Raw genomic sequence first — 19476 nt, forward strand, 5'->3', positions numbered from 1 at the left:
TTATTCAGAAGTCTTGCTACAGGAAATATAAATATATTGAGATTATTATTATTATTATTATTATTATTATTATTATTATTATTATTATTATTATTATTATTATTATCGAATTGAAAATTCAATGGCGTATCTGAAATCAGGTAAAAGATCAGAAAAAGTACGTGTAGCCAACAAGCGGTAAGAAATGTGTGAAATATTAAGGGCTTGCATTGAGGGTGCCAGGTAAACATGATTGGGAGCCACTGATATACGATATTGAATTGAGGACGACCCCTTCTGTACACGTCGTTCTTTGTCTAGGCCTTACTGACATGGAATCAAATAAAAAATAATGAAACAAGAAGTATATTATAAACAAAAAATCATTACTAAAAACTATTATATATATTTTCTCCACTAAATCTCATCAAATTATATATAGAGAAATATATAATATTAACAACTTGACTTCGGTGAACATTACATTATTCTTATTATATATTAACGGTGCTAACCTAACACGAAGCCTTATAATAAGGATTTAAAAACAGCTGAAAGACAAATGACAAACATTACAAACAAATAGCATTTGTATTTTCTGTTGCATCTGATCAGATTTTATACGCATATAATTATTTTACATTACAGTATATTTTTTGAACAACTTGACTTTGATTAACATTACACTATGATCATTATATTTTAGAAGTACCAATCTTGCATAAAGCCTTACAGTAAGATAAAAAGAGTGAAAAAAAGACATTACTAACAAAAAGTATTTTTGAGATAAACATATTACATTTATTACTTTTGAAAAGTACTTACTTAACATGAATCCTTAGAAAGAAAAATCTTCATATCTTGTCGATTTTCCTAACACGAGTAACACTATCTGCTATTGATCTAAAATATTCCAAGTAATTTTTCCTCTTTCTCTTTCTTTCCTTGTTTCCTTTTATTTCTTACTACCGAATTTTGCGCCACCTTCCTTCGGCAGCCAGGGTCGTTGCCCCGCTCACCCGCACCATGACACGGCACTGATCAATACCTACCTGCAACACTTTTCTCTGTTCACATGAATCGTAAGTGGGCTGTCGTAATAACTTTGACTAACACTGTATACAGATCCACATGTACGTTCTTTCAACACAAAGCAGGTGGTGTCCACTGAATACTTTTAATCTAATAAGCATTTTTATATTTCTCATGCCTTTCACGCTATATCTCAGGCTTTTTTGACGTGAGGCCCTTTGATCGCTGTGTCCTTTTGACTCGGGGCCCCTTTTGGCTCAGGGCCTTTTTGACTCGCGCCTTTTTGCCGGGGACCCTTTTGACCCGGCATCTTTGGACGCAGGGCCCTTTTGACTCGGGCCCTTATGACCGGGGCCCTTTTGACGCGGGGCTCTTTTGACCCGGGCCCTTTTGACGCGGGGCCCTTACGACTCGGGCCCTTATGACCGGGGCCCTTTTGACTTGGGGCCCTTTTGACTCGGGCCCTTTTGACGCGGGGCCCTTTTGACTCGGGCCCTTATGACCGGGGCCCTTTTGACGCGGGGCCCTTTTGACGCGGGGCTCTTTTGACCCGGGCCATTTTGACGCGGGGCCCTTACGACTCGGGCCCTTATGACCGGGGCCCTTTTGACTTGGGGCCCTTTTGACTCGGGCCCTTTTGACGCGGGGCCCTTTTGACTCGGGCCCTTATGACCGGGGCCCTTTTGACGCGGGGCCCTTTTGACCCGGGCCCTTTTGACCCGGGCCCTTTTGACGCGGGGCCCTTTTGACGGGGGCCCTTTTGACTCGGGCCCTTATGACCGGGGCCCTTTTGACGCGGGGCCGTTTTGACTCGGGCCTTTTTGTCCTCGCCCTTTTGTCCGGGCCCTTCTGACGTGACACCGTTGGATTGTGGGTTGGTTGTGTTTGTCTAGACTGCCATTGTCCCAATTTTCAGTGGTACTTCTTTCAGCATTTCATTGTCCTTACATACACTTCTTATTTCTTCATACACCCACATGAATCACGATTGCATTGAGAGTTTTCAAGCTAATTAGAGATCCCATTTGTTTCCTTTAATAAACAAAAACAATCTCTGTGGCTCGAAGAACCGGACAGTTCACAAAATTTGTATAGAGAACTTTCACTCTTGCAGTGAAATGCGAAAATTAAAATAATTAAAAAGAAACAAACGGAGCCGTTACGGGAGCGGCATTAAAATTTTCTTAGTCGATAAATATTGTTAAGTTGTGGGTAGGGAAAGAGAAGAACAATGAAAAACAAGTGTTTGTTGCGTAATAAAACACCCTCTGCCTAGAAAAATCAATTAATACAATAGTGACATATTGGTTAATTTTTAAAAAATTAGTCTATACTTTGTTTTCAAAGAAAAAGATATTTTTAGAATTAATTTAACATCTAATGAAAAAAGGGAAAATGGCAAAAGAGTTTCATAAAATAAGCTATATTTAAGGCTATAAGCAATTCGTAGATTTGTGTGACTAAAAGCCTCTTCAAATGGGCTACATTTAGCCAAAAATAGGCTAAATTGGCATCACTGGTTGTGCTTTTTATGCTTTTGGGTTGCTCTAGTAATTGCCTTAGCCAGTGATGCCAACCCGTGCAAAAAGTCCCTTGTTGTGGGATTTTTGACATTAATTTTTCAAATAGGGATAAAGGGAATTTTCGTCAAAATTGGCAGCACATGCGGGATTTTTCATATTTATTTCATTGATGCCATCAAAACTCTCTATAAGCGGAAAGTAGGCTAATGGCACTTGAATAAACGTGAAATCAGGGCTAATTGTCAAGTTTTGTTGTTGATAAGTGCGTGTTAAATGTGAAAGTTATTTATGCAGAAACTTGTGAATCTCAAAAAACAATGAACGTAAAGTAAATTATGCTCGGTTTTTTTTTCTAATATAAACAGAAGAAAGTAAATTACCAAACGAGAAACAGGAACTTCTAAAATGTTCCACGCGGAATAATTGGAGAATTAAATTTGTCTAGTTTCATTTCGTTTAGTAGAACCTTAACGTGATGGAAATAGTAAATTCTGACAACAAAGTGTGTTTGTTTTCATCAACGATTTCAACAGTCTCTTTTAATTAAAGAAAATACTTATTAGGAATTTAGAAAATCGAAATTTACGAATAAATCACCGAAATATTGAAAAAAGTGACATACCGTAGTTTCACTTTTCATATGTTATAATTTTTTTTTTTTTTTTTTTTTTTTTTTTTGAAAATTTTGTAATTAGTATTGTGCGTGAGAAATTAAAGAGTAGAATGAAAGTTTCTGACTTTTGAGACAGGATTTTATAAGGTTTCAGGTTGGCATCACTAACTTTAGTATTCTTGTAATCAAACCTTAAACCATATGTGCTACAGACATGCACACTAAACAACTTCCTACACGGTAACTTTCTACTTTATTGACAATTAGCTGAAATGCCGTCTTCGTACAGAAAACCGAAAACAGACTGTAGCATTTCTACTAGTGTAAATTTTGTCAGAAAATTTATACGCTCACAAAACTATTTCCGTGAAAGATTACTAAACATATCATACATTATTTGGTATAAACGTTATTTATACCGTGTTAATGTAAGTTCTACACCATGTGCATACTAAAACTGCAATATTACTGTATCTGTCTGATACACAGGATTTTGAGGTGGTTGAGATACCTTTGCTAAGTCATTACTCTTAAGAAATGAAAGGTTTTGCTAACAGAATGTGAATATTATTGCATCTGTCTGATACACATGATTTTGAGGTGGCTGAGGTACTGGCTAATCGATTGTGAATATTACTGTATCTGTCTGATACACAGGATTTTAAGGTGAGTGAGATATCTTTTTACTAAGTTATTGTTCTTGGGAAATGAAAGGTTTGGCTAATCGATTGTGAATATTAATGTATATGTCTGATACACAGTAATTTTCAGGTAGCTGAGATACCTTTGCTAAGTCATTATTCTTAAGAAATGAAAGGTTTAGCTAATAAATTGTAAATATTATTGCATCTGTCTGATACACATGATTTTGAGGTGGCTGATGTACCTTTGGTAAGTCATAATTCTTAGGAAATGAAGAGGGTTTGGCTAATCGATTGTGAATATTATTGTATGTCTGATACACAAGATTTTAAGGTGAGTGAGATATCTTTACTAAGTTATTGTTCTTGGGAAATGAAATATTTGGCTAATCGATTGTGAATATTAATGTATATGTCTGATACACAGTAATTTTCAGGTAGCTGAGATACCTTTGCTAAGTCATTATTCTTAAGAAATGAAAGGTTTAGCTAATAAATTGTAAATATTATTGCATCTGTCTGATACACATAATTTTGAGGTGGCTGATGTACCTTTGTTAATTCATAATTCTTAGGAAATGAAGAGGGTTTGGCTAATCGATTGTGAATATTAATATATATGTCTGATACACAGTAATTTTCAGGTAGCTGAGATAACTTTGCTAAGTCATTGTTCTTAGGGGGTTGGCTAATTGATTGCGAATATTATTGTATCTGTGTGATACAGAGGATTTTAAGGTTGCTGAGATAATTTTGCTAAGTCATTGTTCTTAGGAAATGAAATATTTGGCTTATTGATTGTGAATATTAGAATAATCAATATTCGTAATGTGAGCTAGGCTATTACTAAATAACACAGGTTATGTATTGAATGAACATCGTGTCACTGTTCCTTTTTCCGCGCTCCTTCGTTCATTCACTTAGTTGTTAAAGACCGTTTGGTGTTATTTTTCACCCCGTTGAACACCGACTGTCAAACCGGTAATACAGGATCTGTATTAACCGTAATACGCTATTATTGATGTGGAAATAACATGCTGAGGTCTTGATACTACCACTGGTTTGCGTTAAAATTGAATTGTATCATCTTAGCAGCATAATTCTTTTGCTGTCTAAGTTTCTGAAAAGTACTTGAGAAGTAGTTTTGAACTGCTTTCAAAAACATGACAGTAAAACCTGTCTTCAACGGACCCTTTATTAAACGGAAAACTGTCTTAAACGGAAATATTTCACGGTCCCATGAATTTGGGAGAACAAAACGTGTAAAAGCCCCTTCATCAAGCGGAAACTGTGTTACGCGGACAACGGAAAGAAAAATAAACATTTAACGGAAAATTCTGAGTTCCGGACTACAGCGTTTAGATGTTTCGACATTCTGTGAGACATATACATTACACTGTTTGCGATAAAATGTTCGTTCTTTTGTTAAATATTTTTGGACAGTGTTGACCTTCCTCAACCACTACTCATATTCACTCCCACAAATTGTCCTTAATCCCCACAACTTAATCAAGAATAATAAGGAATGTCGGAAAGAAGAAAACGAGATATAGGAAGAAGAGGAATACGATACCGAGTTCCAAGAAGAGTGTAGAATAAATACATATCAAAATGCTCTCAGAAGTTTAAAGGAACTGCAAAAATTTGCCTTACGGAAAAATGATTCTGATTCACTTAGTATAATTTCTCAGGCTAAAGTGTGTGCGGAAAGCCAAACAGCAATGCACCCAGAAAACCCTGCTTGGCTATTAGAAAGATAAAGAAAACATGTGCATAGCATATTTTGTATTCATTTTAACTTTTTTGTATATTTATTCGTTGAAGAAAGAGTACTGTAATCGAACAATGTACGTACAGCAATATATTTTCTCAGTATGCCCCTTTATAAGCATGTATTTAAAAAAAGAAAGGAAAGGTCTACCTCCACTAAGCGGAAACCTGACTTTAACAGAATTTTTTGCAAGTCCCGCTCGATTCCGCTAAAGACAGGTTTCACTGTACCACTGGTTTGCGTTAAAATTAAATTGTATCATCTTAGCAGCATAATTCTTTTGCTGTCTAAGTTTCTGAAAAGTACTTGAGAAGTACAGTAGTTTTGAACTGCTTTCAAAAACATGACAAAAATTCTGCTAAGTGCTAGCTATGTTCCAAAATTCATCAAAGGTTCATTCGTTTTCCTATTACGATTGCATAGACAACATCGAAACATTGTAGAAAATGTCACCTTCCCTCTCTTTAAAAGACAAATTCACGAAAACGTCGTAGTCGCAAGTATCAAGTTATTTTTAAAGAGTTTTATATATCAAGTTGATCACGTTAAAGGTCTCGTCAGATGCTTTGTTTTTGGCATAACTTTTGAATGCCACTGGAACTATCTTAGGACACACATTTTGATCAAAGTGAAATATAATAATAAAAACTCAGATCGAGGTTGATACTAGTCATATTCAAGAAATCATTTCAATGGTTTGAGTCATTTTCTTGTGATGCGATCACAAACACCATCACTTTCAATTTTACCTATAGAGATGCGTAACCATAAATTCTCGTAACATCATAAAATTTTGCCATCACTAGCAAAGCACAAGCAGATGAACACAACGGGATAAAAGTAGGACTCCCAGATGTCCCGCTTTATATGGAACAGTCCTGAGCTTGCATGATCTCTTCCCGTATCCCGAAGGTTGTTTCAACAAGGAGCAAGTGTATAAATATGAAGATATTATACATTTTCATAGGGTGCTACTTTTTTAAGTCTAGAAATATGGAAGCCATAGATAAAAGTAATCTCTTCCTTTAAACCATGCAGGTATTCAATAATTTAGAAGTTCCTCTTGTGACTAAGTATCTAACACACATGATTTCACCGTGGGACGTAAAACTGAAAGATTTCATTTTATTTTTCATTTACACATGATTTCTGTGCATGTGATCGCAGATTTGATTTCCAATGGTAGTGCTTGTCTCGGATCCCACTAAGGAGTATGTCCCTGTCTCATACAGCATTGGTGCTGAAGAAGGATATGTTTTCTTCGCAGGTCTAGTTGACACCGCGTTTATTTCGGTGGAGGAGGTACCGGATCCCATTCTCGATGAGACAGCAGTTAAGCATTAAAGTGGTCTAGTTCCCAAATTTAACTGTAAGTCTCGTTCTATATTGTTTCACTGGTGCCAAAAGGTGTAATTACAAGTAAATTAACGAATATGGGCATTAAATTCTAATCAATGAACCAAATAATGAACTCTGTTTTAAAAAATGCAGTTAAGAGGATCATGCTATTCTATATCCTTTATTTTATGCAACCCACATTCTTTTGCTACTGTACAAGTTGCATAAAAACTAGAAAATCTATATTTTAAACGGAATATAGATAACTACCGTTACTTCTGAAGATGCTAACAGATTGACTCCACTAAGAACTCGATCGGGATACTCACTTTTGATCGAGGGTATACATACGGATTAATGGACGGACGAACTAACATTACAGCCTTATTATGTCCCACTGCTTGATTCTAGACAACCCACATTTCTTTGCTACTATACAGGTTACATACAAGCAAAGGAATGTTATATATTTAAGACAGGATGTAGATAGCCACCATACCGCTAACGGATTGACTCTACTAACGAACTCGACAGAGATACTCGATTTCGCTCAAAGGTATTTATGGGGAGTAACGGACGTATGGATGGAATGGCATTACAGTCGTATATGTTCCACTGCCTGATTCTTATAATTGAGGAATTGAAAAGTGAAACAAAGAATCAAAATAGGGAAATGAGATTTTACTTCACAAATTAGACAGCCACACACAAAAAATAAAAGTGCTCTGATTCGGACCCCAAGGTGTGGATTCAATGTAATTCGCTACACAGAATCCAAATTTGGAAAACCTACGCCGATTGACCGTCTCAACTTTTTATGGGCGAAAAATTTCAGCAATTTTGGATAGAAATGACACAGATTTTGCGCCAATAAAACAAAACTGACAGGGTCAACCGTCCAATTGTTTTGAAATTTGGATTCGTTTAACAAAATACATCTAATCCGTGCCCTGGGGTACGGTGCACAGAACTTTTTTTTTTGTATGTTTGTGCGTGACTTGTCATCGTAACAACGACAATGTAGTTACATTGCTTCTTTATAGTTTTACAGCCGTTGTTTGCAAATTAGAATAGCTGTTAACTTATAACTAGAGACCGGATTTTAAGGTGCAGCATCTTTTCTAAAAATGTAGTTGTTATAACAACCAAAGTTCAAAATATGTATTTCCGGGTATAAAACGAACTGAAATGAAAGCACTTTGTTGTACCTTTTTCGTGAATGTTGCACCTTTTTTGCTAAATTCATAAAAATTTCCCTTTTCCTTACTTCTTTTAGCCTTCAGCACCTTTATTGTCCCTTTTTTCTCTTTTTTTTTAAAAAAAAATTGGACAGAACAATATGTTTTATTTTCAATCTAGTTTACACATAATATTCCGTAAATTTAGACGCAATCTTGACGGATTTGCTAGGGATAAATTTGAACTGAATTTGCGAAACAATCCGGACATAAAAACTTTTGCAACGTCAACTGAACTCCCTGTCCATGCGCTTACAAGATGTGTACCACTGGTTTCCGTTGATGTCGAACGAAGTTTCTTCACATACAAGGATCTCCTGAGCTCCAAGCTGCATAAACTAACATTTGAAAATATAGAAATGTTATGCATAATCAAGTATAACCAGTTTCTGAAGACCCAGTAATATGTGACGGTTTCTCAAGCCACAATATTGTTGAATTAAAGTTTTCTTTTTTTAAAATACCGAGTTGGTTTTAAGCGCAATTTTATTAGAAGAATGTTGAATGTTATACAAGTTCGGAATTAAATAAACAATTTTGCAATTTATGTCCAGTGTTTAAAGCCAAGACTTTAACAATATTTTGTTGGTATAATGAATAAAGAATGTTCATGTAACTGTATACTATAACACTTAATAAAGATATCCTATAGCACTTTTTTTGCACCTTTGTGAATGATTTTCCAGCCCCTTTTATTCCCTTTTTCCTACCACATTTTTGCACCTTAAAATCCAGTCTTTACTTATAACCTTACATGCATTCTCCGATTATCTCTTCAATACTGACAGGGTGTATTTTTCTTTATTGATTTATGTGAATAAGACATATGTAATAATGATTTTTAAAGAAGGAAAACATATCGCCTACCATTCTTTCTTTCTTTCTTTCTTTCTTTTTTTTTTTTTTTTTTGTTTTTTTAACGATATTTTAGACACTTGAGATTGGAATTTCATGTTGTAATATTATGTAAATAAATCTTTGCAATAAGAAACTCCAATGTAGGAGTTACATAACAGCTTAACAACGTAATACTGTATTAATGACTTAAGACTAAGATAAAGAGGAAAAGAAAATCAACTTACATAAGCTTTTTAAGTCATGCAACTAAAATTAAAAGTAACATCAGCAAAAAGAGAAAAAAGAAAGAAACTTGAAGCTATTGTGCCTCTTTTCTTCCTGTGCAAACTAATTAGTCTTTTAAATTAGTTTTTTTTTTTTTTTTTTTAGATACCAAAATTGGTGATCACATTTATTTCTTTATTTATGAATAACTTGACTAATATACTTAAAGCTGGGAATTTGAGCTTCTGAAAAGAACGAATTTTACGTTTTTTGGGGTTGTTGAATATTCATGTGTGTTGCCTTGATGCATGTGGTTCTTGATTTGTATTTCTAGTCATCAGTGGCGTATTTACGATTTTCTTTCGGGGGGGGCTTTGCTAACTTTCGGGGAGGGCTTTGCCTGAAAATGTGAAAATTCTGCAAGACATTTCATATACTTTACTATAGTAAGTAAGATTTCGGGGGGGGGCTTAAGCCCGGAAGCCCCCCCCCCTAAATACGCCACTGCTAGTCATCAACATCATACGCATTTGTCATTATTCGTATATTACTTTCCGCAACTAAAGCTTCCACTCTCCACAGTCTTCAGCGAATCTTTTTGTCTTCACGTACGCAGTGATGACGTGGATCAATGAAAACTTAATCCATGACTCACCACACAGTGACCCACTCTGACCCACCATGAGTCACTGTAACCCTACTGTGACACATTCCGACTCACCACATACCACGACCCACTCTCACCCATTATCCGCCATGAATCACCGTAACCCACTCTGATGGACGACCGACCATAACCCACTTTGACCCACCACCCACCAAAACCCATCGTCATTAACTCTAACTCATGATACACGACCTCCTTTCCATTGACTAAAGAGTTTACACTTGTAATAAAACAGGAATGTGGAATTATCACTAATCGGAGTTAGGGATGCGCACGAGACAAGATTTGTGGCTGTCTCGTCTCGAAAATGTGCTGTAAAAGTGATGTCTCGACTCGAAAAATGTATATTTCTCTATTAGAAAAGCCGTGTCTCGACTCGAATTTTGTCAGGAAAATTCTGTCTCGACTCGTCTCGTGCGCATCCCTAATCGGAGTCTGAATTTCTACGGTCAACCGCTCAAGCACCGCTCAGTTACAATACTAGTGGATCTGATCTTGACGGTATAAATAAAATTGTAAAGTGTTTGTTATGGGGCATATTACAATGAATTTCAATTTCCTTGTCAAATTACAGATTCTTTTCAGTGGAAAATAGGATGATATTTGAGTCTCAAATCAAGGTAAAGTATGCCAACATAAAAGAAAAGAAAAAACAGTGTAAAATTCGACTGTGTCTCGAAAGCTAAGTAGTAAGTTCTGTTACAAATATCAATATTCAAAAGTATCGCACGTTCTCTTTTCAGTTAGATATATTCGTCTCAGGTTAAGTAAATAGAAACAAATGAAAAAGGAAGCAAAGCGAAGGTCTTGAAAGTAAAATGTAGACAAAATTCACCAGTGTTCAGAAGATGATGTATACAATGCACTGAGTAGAATGGGTCGGTGGGCCATGGTGGGTCAGAGTGGGTGGTGGGTCGCAGTGGATCACGTCTTGTTGACCCACGATCCACCGACACACTCCATCTCTGCACATACGGTTATGGAAGTAAAACGAGAGAGATAGAGAAGGACCACAATTGAGAGATAGTATATAAATATAATGGGCCTTATGCAGAGTCAAAATGTCGCATTATTAGTGTCATACTAACGAGTTTGATTAACATATGTTTCTTGCAGTAGTCAATCCTTTAGTATAATGCTAATCAGACGTCAAAATGACTCTGCATAAGGCGGAATATAACTGCTATTCAACATAAAAAGGCTACCTAAGTTACCTAATGCTCTTTCTGTACGGAAACTTCTAAATAGGGGTGCGCACGAGACAAGATTTGTGGCTGTCTCGTCTCGAAAATGTGCTGTAAAAGTAATGTCTCGACTCGAAAAATGTATATTTCTCTCTTGGAAGAGCCGTGTCTCGACTCGAATTTTGTCAGGAAAATCCTGTCTCGACTCGTCTCGTGCGCATCCCTACTTCTAAATTTGTAGCAAGAAACCCACTAAAAAAATTACAATGGACATCAATGGTGAGAAGAAAGAAAAAACGCAAAAGTTGTCGAAGTCACAATCTTCTGCTGACTGAAATGGAATCTTCCTGAAAAGTGCAGCCAGGAAAGAAAGGAGGAGAAAAGCTAGATACTGAAATTTTAAAGATGGGGATATAAAAACAGATCTGTGAAAAGTGTTTGAGTTGAAATGAACTAAAAACAGGAACTACACGTATTAGTTCCTGGGGCATTTGCAACTTTGCAAGTAAAGATATGGTTTTCTGAAGACAGCACATCTAAGAAACATGGTTGCCCTCGTGCTGCCACCTGCAATACACAATACGAACTTGGTATGTTTGTGGTTCTTTTCATATATCTTTCATGTGTGTACGTGTAATACTTTCGAAAATATAGCATTTTCAAAACGAATGAATGATTTATGCTAACCCTGTACTTACGCATCTTTTAAGAACAAAAGATAAAACGAAATATTAGGAATTTGCAATCAGATGACGGGAGAGACGTCATAAGATTTCTTACACAAGTTAATATTTCATTAGCTTTAAAATGAAATGAAATATGTGAAGACTATATAACTACACTGGCACAAATGGAATACACAGTAGAAATTCACTCATCTGGTCCGTAATTGGTGCAGGACAAGAAGCTAATAGTAGCTTTCCTTGTTCCCAATACTACTCATCACACCTCCTGAACATGTTATAAAAATACAGCACTTGTCTTCGTAGAACGTGTAACTATTGCAAGTGGCTATACAACTGTTCGGACGCGTAGCTGGTCACATGCTGCAGGCCCTGCGTGTCTGGAAGGTGGCCATTGTTGGAGCCGAGTGACGATTAGGCGCTGTCCAACCACATCTGCTCGATAAGGCTTAAAGTCCGGGCACAGACAAAGGATAAAAAGGATATATCCTTTTTCTGCGAGTCCGGGAACCTCAGCAGACTAGTGTAAGATTCGTATAGCGAGTAGAGTACACAGGTTCACCGGACGGCATATGAATGCGTAATATGCTGTTGGAAGATGAGACCCCAAAAAGTGTCTATGTAAGATCGGAGGACCGGATTAACATTATGAATACTTTGCGTAGACTACTATAATACTCTCCTAAATGAAGGCCAGAATTGAGGGTAGTTCTTTCCTCCCTCTCATAGGAAATACGTGAAAGTGAAATGTGGATCTTATGAGAGGGTAAGAAAAGGCTGGGTTCTTCCTCTCACCTGAAAGTTTACATACGCTGTAAGGACCGTCATTGAATCTAAGATACAAACTACTTTCGTTGCTGAATATCCCCACCGTTTGTTCACGTTGCGACTACAGTCTCTACCTATATCACTGAAAACGTTCTTGGTGGTGGGCAGATATCAGAAATAATGGTATGAAAGGAAGTTACGTTTCCTGAGAATTAATTTTGTCTCTCGATCCTCATTGCTTCTTCTAATATATTCAATTAACTGCTACTTTAGTACCTTTTGGTTTATAATAAAAATTCGTTATGGGGGGGGGGATAACCTCTAGGAGACTTTATATTACCAACTTTTATGCGCATCTACCCTAGTCCTTTACAGTATTTGAATCCAAATCATATCCACAATATGTAAAGTAAAGGAAGGCTTCCTCTACTACGTGGCTAATTTAAACAATTCAAGCGTGAAGTTCTTGAAAACGTTACTTCCAAATTTTCTTCAAACCACAAATGAAACAATACACTTACAATTAGACTTATCGGAAGAGCCACTCACCAATTTGAATGAACCTTTGCATGCTTGTAGAACATCGAAAAATAATCGACACTTTTCTTTTTTTGTTTCGGAATGGTGAAGATTTAAGAGTGGAAACCACCCTTTGAACGTTAGGGTAGTTTCAGGGGCGTCATTTCAGACTTCGCTTGGGGGGTGGGGTGAAAGAGCACCTCCGACATAAGACTTTCACGTTTTGTACTAGTATATTAGTAGGCAATCTATTAAAGTATATGTATTCCTCAAACTCTTGGGGGGGGGGCAATTGCCCCCTCCTGCCCCCCTAAATGACGCCCCTGGGTGGTTTCAAGCATAGACAGAAAACAATAATTTAATATAGAAGGAAACATACTGCCAGGAGGGTTTCAGGACAGCTGATTCAGAATCTGAAGTGAAAATTACAAAATTCAAAATGGCGGATCCAATATAGTGATTACAATTACAAAATGTCTTCTGGTTCAAATTCTCTGTACTTAGCCAAGAACAATTATAGTTGGCAGGGTTTACTACGAGAAGGTTGGAGACCGATTTCAAATCAATTTCTATTGACTTGAAACCCCTTTATTTTAACTCATTTAACCCCTTGATTAAAGTGAGTCTCTGCACCTCTCCCTATTCTGGGTGCTTATGTATAGTGAGTCCCCTCGCCTCCCACTATGGCAGAACTTCACATATCCTCAATTGTTATAATTATGAATTTATTGAGAAAACCCTTGACAGTAATGATATTTCGTAAAGAGAAGTGCGTGATGCATAAACATTGTTTACACCAAGCTCACCTTATTACAGCAATAACTGTGACAAATCGCAAAATGTAGCACAATCTTCTTCCAAATAATTGTTTTTGTATCACGTTTATCCAATAAGATTTGCAAATCTGGGAGAAGAAAACTGATTATGAATCAGTGATTTAGATCTAAATTATATTATTACGAAGATGTAAATTTATGTTATGTTGTAGAGGACAATATTAGTAAAATGTCTCAAGAAGTTTTTCCACGGGCTAAAGATGAACACATCAGGAGCCTGAATCTTAACCAGTTGTTAGTGCCGAATGGTTTCTATTTTGAGGTACTCTTTAGTTCGTAAAATACGTTGAAAAGTTGATTAATTGTGACCACTTTACGAATCTAACAAAATACACTTTGCATTAGACGCCGGTAGAAAAATATTTTGAAACAATGGTCTCACAAGACCTGATGTTAATTTTTCCGAATTTGATGCTTGCACAAGGACTTTCTTCAGGTTAAAAGAGGTTGTTTTGGACTATAGAGCCAAATGCTCCATTCTTCTCCAGCAAAATAATTAACAACAGTTATAACAGAACACCATTTTCAGAAATTAAAGGCTGTATGATGTAGCAGTAAATCATAGATTTATTGACTGTGCCACACTTTCTACTGTTTGTGTCTCTGCAAATTCTATAATGAGAGGTGCAAAGACTCACTTTAATCAAGCATCCCATTAAAATGAGTAGAGAAAGGGGTTTCAAATTGGACTTCAACCTTCTCGCAATAATCTCTACCATTTGGCTAAGTGCAGAGAATTTGAAATCAGAAGACATTTTGTAATAGTAACCACTATATTGGATCTGCCATTTTCAATTTTGTGATTTTGACGTCAAATTCTGAATCAGCTGTTCTAACCCCTCCTCGCAAGTATGTTTTCTTCTAAATTAAATGGTTGTTTTCGTCTTTGTTCAGAGACCACCCCTAACGTTCAAAAAGTGGTTTCCACCCTTAAAACTTCACCATTACCGAAACAAAAGAATGCGCTTCGATTATTTTTCGATGTTCTACAAATGTGCAAAGTTTCATTCAAATTGGTGAGTGGCACTTCCGTAAGTCTCCTTATTAGTGCTCTGTCTGTACGGAATAATTTAGCTAGAACTATACCGAAGTCCGCCATTCTTTAAACATGTGGTCCTAATGATACCCTAAACCAGGGGCGTCATTTAGGGGGGAAGGGAGGGGCAATTGCCCCCCTTGAGTTGGAGATTTATATAGATTTTATTAATAGAATATTTCTAGTAGTAAATCATTGAAAAACGCGAACTTTTACTTATCAAGGGGTCTTGCCCCTCCCCCCCAAATGAAATGACGCTCGTCCCCTAAACTTCACTACATTTAAATTAAAGAAGTCTTGTTAATAATAATAATAATAATAATAATAATAATAATAATAATAATAATAATAATAATAATAATAATAATTTATTTGTACTTTACACCCAAAGGCAATTACAAAGTACAAAAGTTATACATCATTATCGAAGGATATGCAACCCAACTCCAAATATGGAACTAACATTGGTAACACGAAATAGTACTAGAATAGAAATCTTTTTTCTCTTTACATATGCTGTACAAAAATATACTACAATTTATCATTTAGTAACTGAAAACACTTTCGCTTGAAGGTCTTAAATTCATGCTGAAATAAATCCAATCCCATAGACTCAATTTTGTTACCTGCATCACATAATTTAAACAGTGGTGAATTCCTGTTCACATTTATTCTGTTTTCAGGCATATAAAAAACCTGTCTACCTCTCAGATTTTGCCGAGGACAATAAAAAGTTAATCTACTTAATAAGAATACGTTATCTTCCTTGTTATCGATTAATTTTTTAAGATATAGCACTCGCTGTATAAATCTCCTATTTTCAAGCGACAATAATTTGAATTTTTTTAAAAGTTCATCATAAGGAATATAACGAGTTTGAATACCATATATTTTATACGCAGTATATCTCAATAACTTATTCTGAACTTTCTCTATTTGCTGTTTCCTACACTGATAAAATGGATCCCAAACAATAGATGCATATTCTAGTTTGGATCGAACAAATGCATTATACAACGATAAAATAGTCCCTTGATTTTTAAAATAACGACTTGACCTCTTAATAAAACCCAGCATTTTAAAAGCTTGGTTAGTTATTATATTTATATGATGTTTAAATTTCAAATTAATATCAAACCAAACACCTAAATCTCTTATAATTTCCTTTCTTTCTAACGTCTGATTCCCAATAGTATATTCAAATATTGTGCGTGCTTTATTAAGAGTAAAAGTCATTACATAACATTTTGAAATATTCAACTGAAATTTATTTCTCCTACACCACTCATTAAGCCTATCAACATTCGTCTGTAATTTAATACAATCACTTTCCGTGCGGATTTCTTTGTATAATTTGGTATCATCTGCAAATATTAAGCATGAACTATATTGAAACATATTGGGTAGATCATTTATCATAATAAGGAAGAGTAAAGGACCCAAATTTGATCCTTGGGGTACCCCAGAATACACTGTGAATTCCTTAGATTTAATATTATTAAAAATAACATATTGAATTCTTTCATTCAAATATGAATGAAACAATTTGACCAGTTTTTGCGATATACCAAATGTTCTCAGTTTACTAAGAAGTACCCCATGATTAACCAAATCAAAAGCACGTTTAAAATCTGTATATACTACATCTACTTGAGACCTTTTATTAAAAGAATCATTAATTACTTGATTTATAGTCAGGAAATTGGAAATAGTTGATCTATTGCGTCTGAAGCCATATTGAGAATCCGATAAATTCGTAGATACATGATTAAACATATGTTTATAAATGATTGCTTCGAATATTTTAGCAGGAGATGATATTAGATTTATTGGTCTGTGATCTTGTATTAATCTTACCGGATTAACCTTAGGAACCGGGCAAACCGCTGATATTTTAAATTTAGCAGGAAATTTACATTGAGTCAAAGACAAGTTAAACAAATAAGTCAATGGTTTAATAAAATACTCTCTACAACCCTTGAAAATATAGGACGGTATACTATCATGGCCAAACGATCTTTTACTTTTCATTTTGTCTATTGCTTCTCCAACTTCAGCTTCGCGGGTCTTGTCTAAAATCATTATATCTACACTTAAAGGAATTTCAATAGAACATATTTCATGTAGATCTATATTAGATGGTTCACAACTATAAACAGATTGAAAGTGTGTAGCAAAAGCTTCACATTTTAACTTAGTATCAATAATTTTTTCGTCGTTATATTCAAGGACAGATTGATTCATATTAACTTTTGAGCATCTTCTATTATTTATGTAATTCCAAAACTCCCTAGGTTCATTAGCAATATTCGCTTCTACCTGATGATTATAATTATGGAAAGCTAATTCAATGCTACACTTAATTTGTTTCCTAATATCTACAAAGTGCATGTAATCAGAATAACGCTTAGATTTTTTAAATTTGCGTATAATGCGATCTTTCTTCTTTAAATTTTTTATTATTTCAACAGTGAACCAAGGCGGATAGGAACGTTTACTCTTAACCTTTTTTGGTGCACATTCATCAAGTACCTTGTATAATTCAGAATAAAAATAATTAACACCTTCATCTACATCATTAATTACGTACAAGGAATCCCAATTTTTTTCTTTAAGAAGCTGATACAGCTTCAGAAAATCACATTTGGTAAAATTATAAACTGCGTCACCAAGTTCGTTATAGGTTTTACAGTGTTTTAGAAACTGGATACTAATACTCAAACTCGGGTGATGTCTATCTTCTTGAACAAAGCAAACGTCTGATTTGGCAACTTCAATATTAGGTACGTTAGTTAATACTACATCTAAAATTCTATTGTTTACGTTTCTAACAGTATTTAATTGCGAAAAATTCGAGAAGCTCAATTTGTGTAAAACATTAGTTTCCAAATTAGACAAAGTTACGAAATAATTACCATTCATATATTCTGTTAAGAGCCCAAGATTGAGATCACCGATAATGAGAACATTATGGGACAATAATAGTTCTTTGAATCTTTCAATATTTCTAAAAAAATCTAAATAATACTCTTCTTTGCTATAGGGAGGGAAATATATTACACAAACGTATATAAAAGTTGAATTAGATAACTCAATTCTGACCCACAAATCTTCATAGTTCGGTAATTCAAATTCATTTAATCTCTCTGAAGTACCTAGGTAGTGTTGTAAAAAAACGGTTTTTTTTCTGTGAAGTTTTTTTTTTTTAAAAAAACATCGTTCTTTTTCATGTTTTTTTTCAAATGTCTGTTTTTTTCTGGCAACTATTATTTATTGATTTACGTTGCAGATTATTGAAATAATCAACAGAACTTGAGTCGAAGCCCTCGTAACTTACAAATCTTTTGTTTCTTTGTACCTATACAGTAGCAAAATTGTGTGATTATTCCTTTCGGCCCCAGGTCATTTTTGGCGTTTTCCTACATTTCCAGTTAGTGACTTATTGCTCAAAAACCATTCATTCGATTGATATGGTTAAGGCCTTGTTTTTTAGAAAATGGATGTGGCTATTTTTTGGTGTAAGTTGCATTGCAGTGTTGCCAACAAGTGGGAAATTATTGAGGGAAATGTAGGGGTGAAAATTTACAAAAAATTCCCTAACCGAATTTCAATTTTTTTTTTTGTATCTAGTACCACTGCTGCTATATGGGTTCAAGTCACCTAAAAGAATCTTTGGTATGTTGACAAGGTACAGTGAAATCCTAAAGTCGCTTGCTTCCATCCAAAGAGGGAAAGGAAAATTCTGTCATACGCATGAAATTTTGACACTTTTTACGCCTCACAAGCAAAAATCAAATATGCCGGGGCTACAGCTTCTCTAATTATCCTATTGAAACTTTTTATAGTGCGTTCTGTAGGCCAAAGACGAGGCTTTTAGGTAGTGGTACGTTTGTTTCAATGTAGCTAATAAGAGGGTAATAATAGAGGGGGAAAGGGAAATTTTCCGAATTTTTCACCTAAAAGCGGGAATTAATTGTTTTGGCTGGAAACACTGCCATCAGACAGACGAAAACTATCTGAAAATAAACCTTAGTGCTCCAAGAATATATCCTACAAGTATCATGGCAATATATAACAAAGTAAGCATGAAATTTTAAAAAAAAATCTCATTCTACCTCAGAAATTCACCATTTTCTTACCATTTACAGAACATGGTTTATTATAAACCTCAACTGTACTTTCCCTAATTATTCTAGTGAAACTTTTTATGGTGCGCTGTGTAGGCTAAGGATGAGACTGTTAGACACTGGTACGTTTGTTCGAATGTAGCCAACAAGAAGGAAATAATAGAAATAAAAAAGGGAAATTTTTCCAAAATGTGCCCCTAAAATCTGGAATTAAAATTTTCTGTAGCTGGCAACACTACTATCAGACACACACAAACTATCTTAATATAAGCTTTGGTATCCCTCTAATATATCCTACAAGTATTGTGACGATATCTAATAAAGTAAGCATGTCAATATCTCATTCTACCTTTTAAAAAATCACAGTAATCTTCCCAATTAGAGTACAAGGTCTACTGTAAACCTCAACTGTACTTCCCCTAATTATCCTATTGAAACTTTCTATAGTGCGTTGTGTAG

The sequence above is a fragment of the Thermobia domestica genome, chromosome 12 (genome assembly GCF_964235325.1).
Source record: "Thermobia domestica chromosome 12, izTheDome1.hap1.1, whole genome shotgun sequence".
Taxonomy (NCBI): Eukaryota; Metazoa; Arthropoda; class Insecta; order Zygentoma; family Lepismatidae; genus Thermobia; species Thermobia domestica.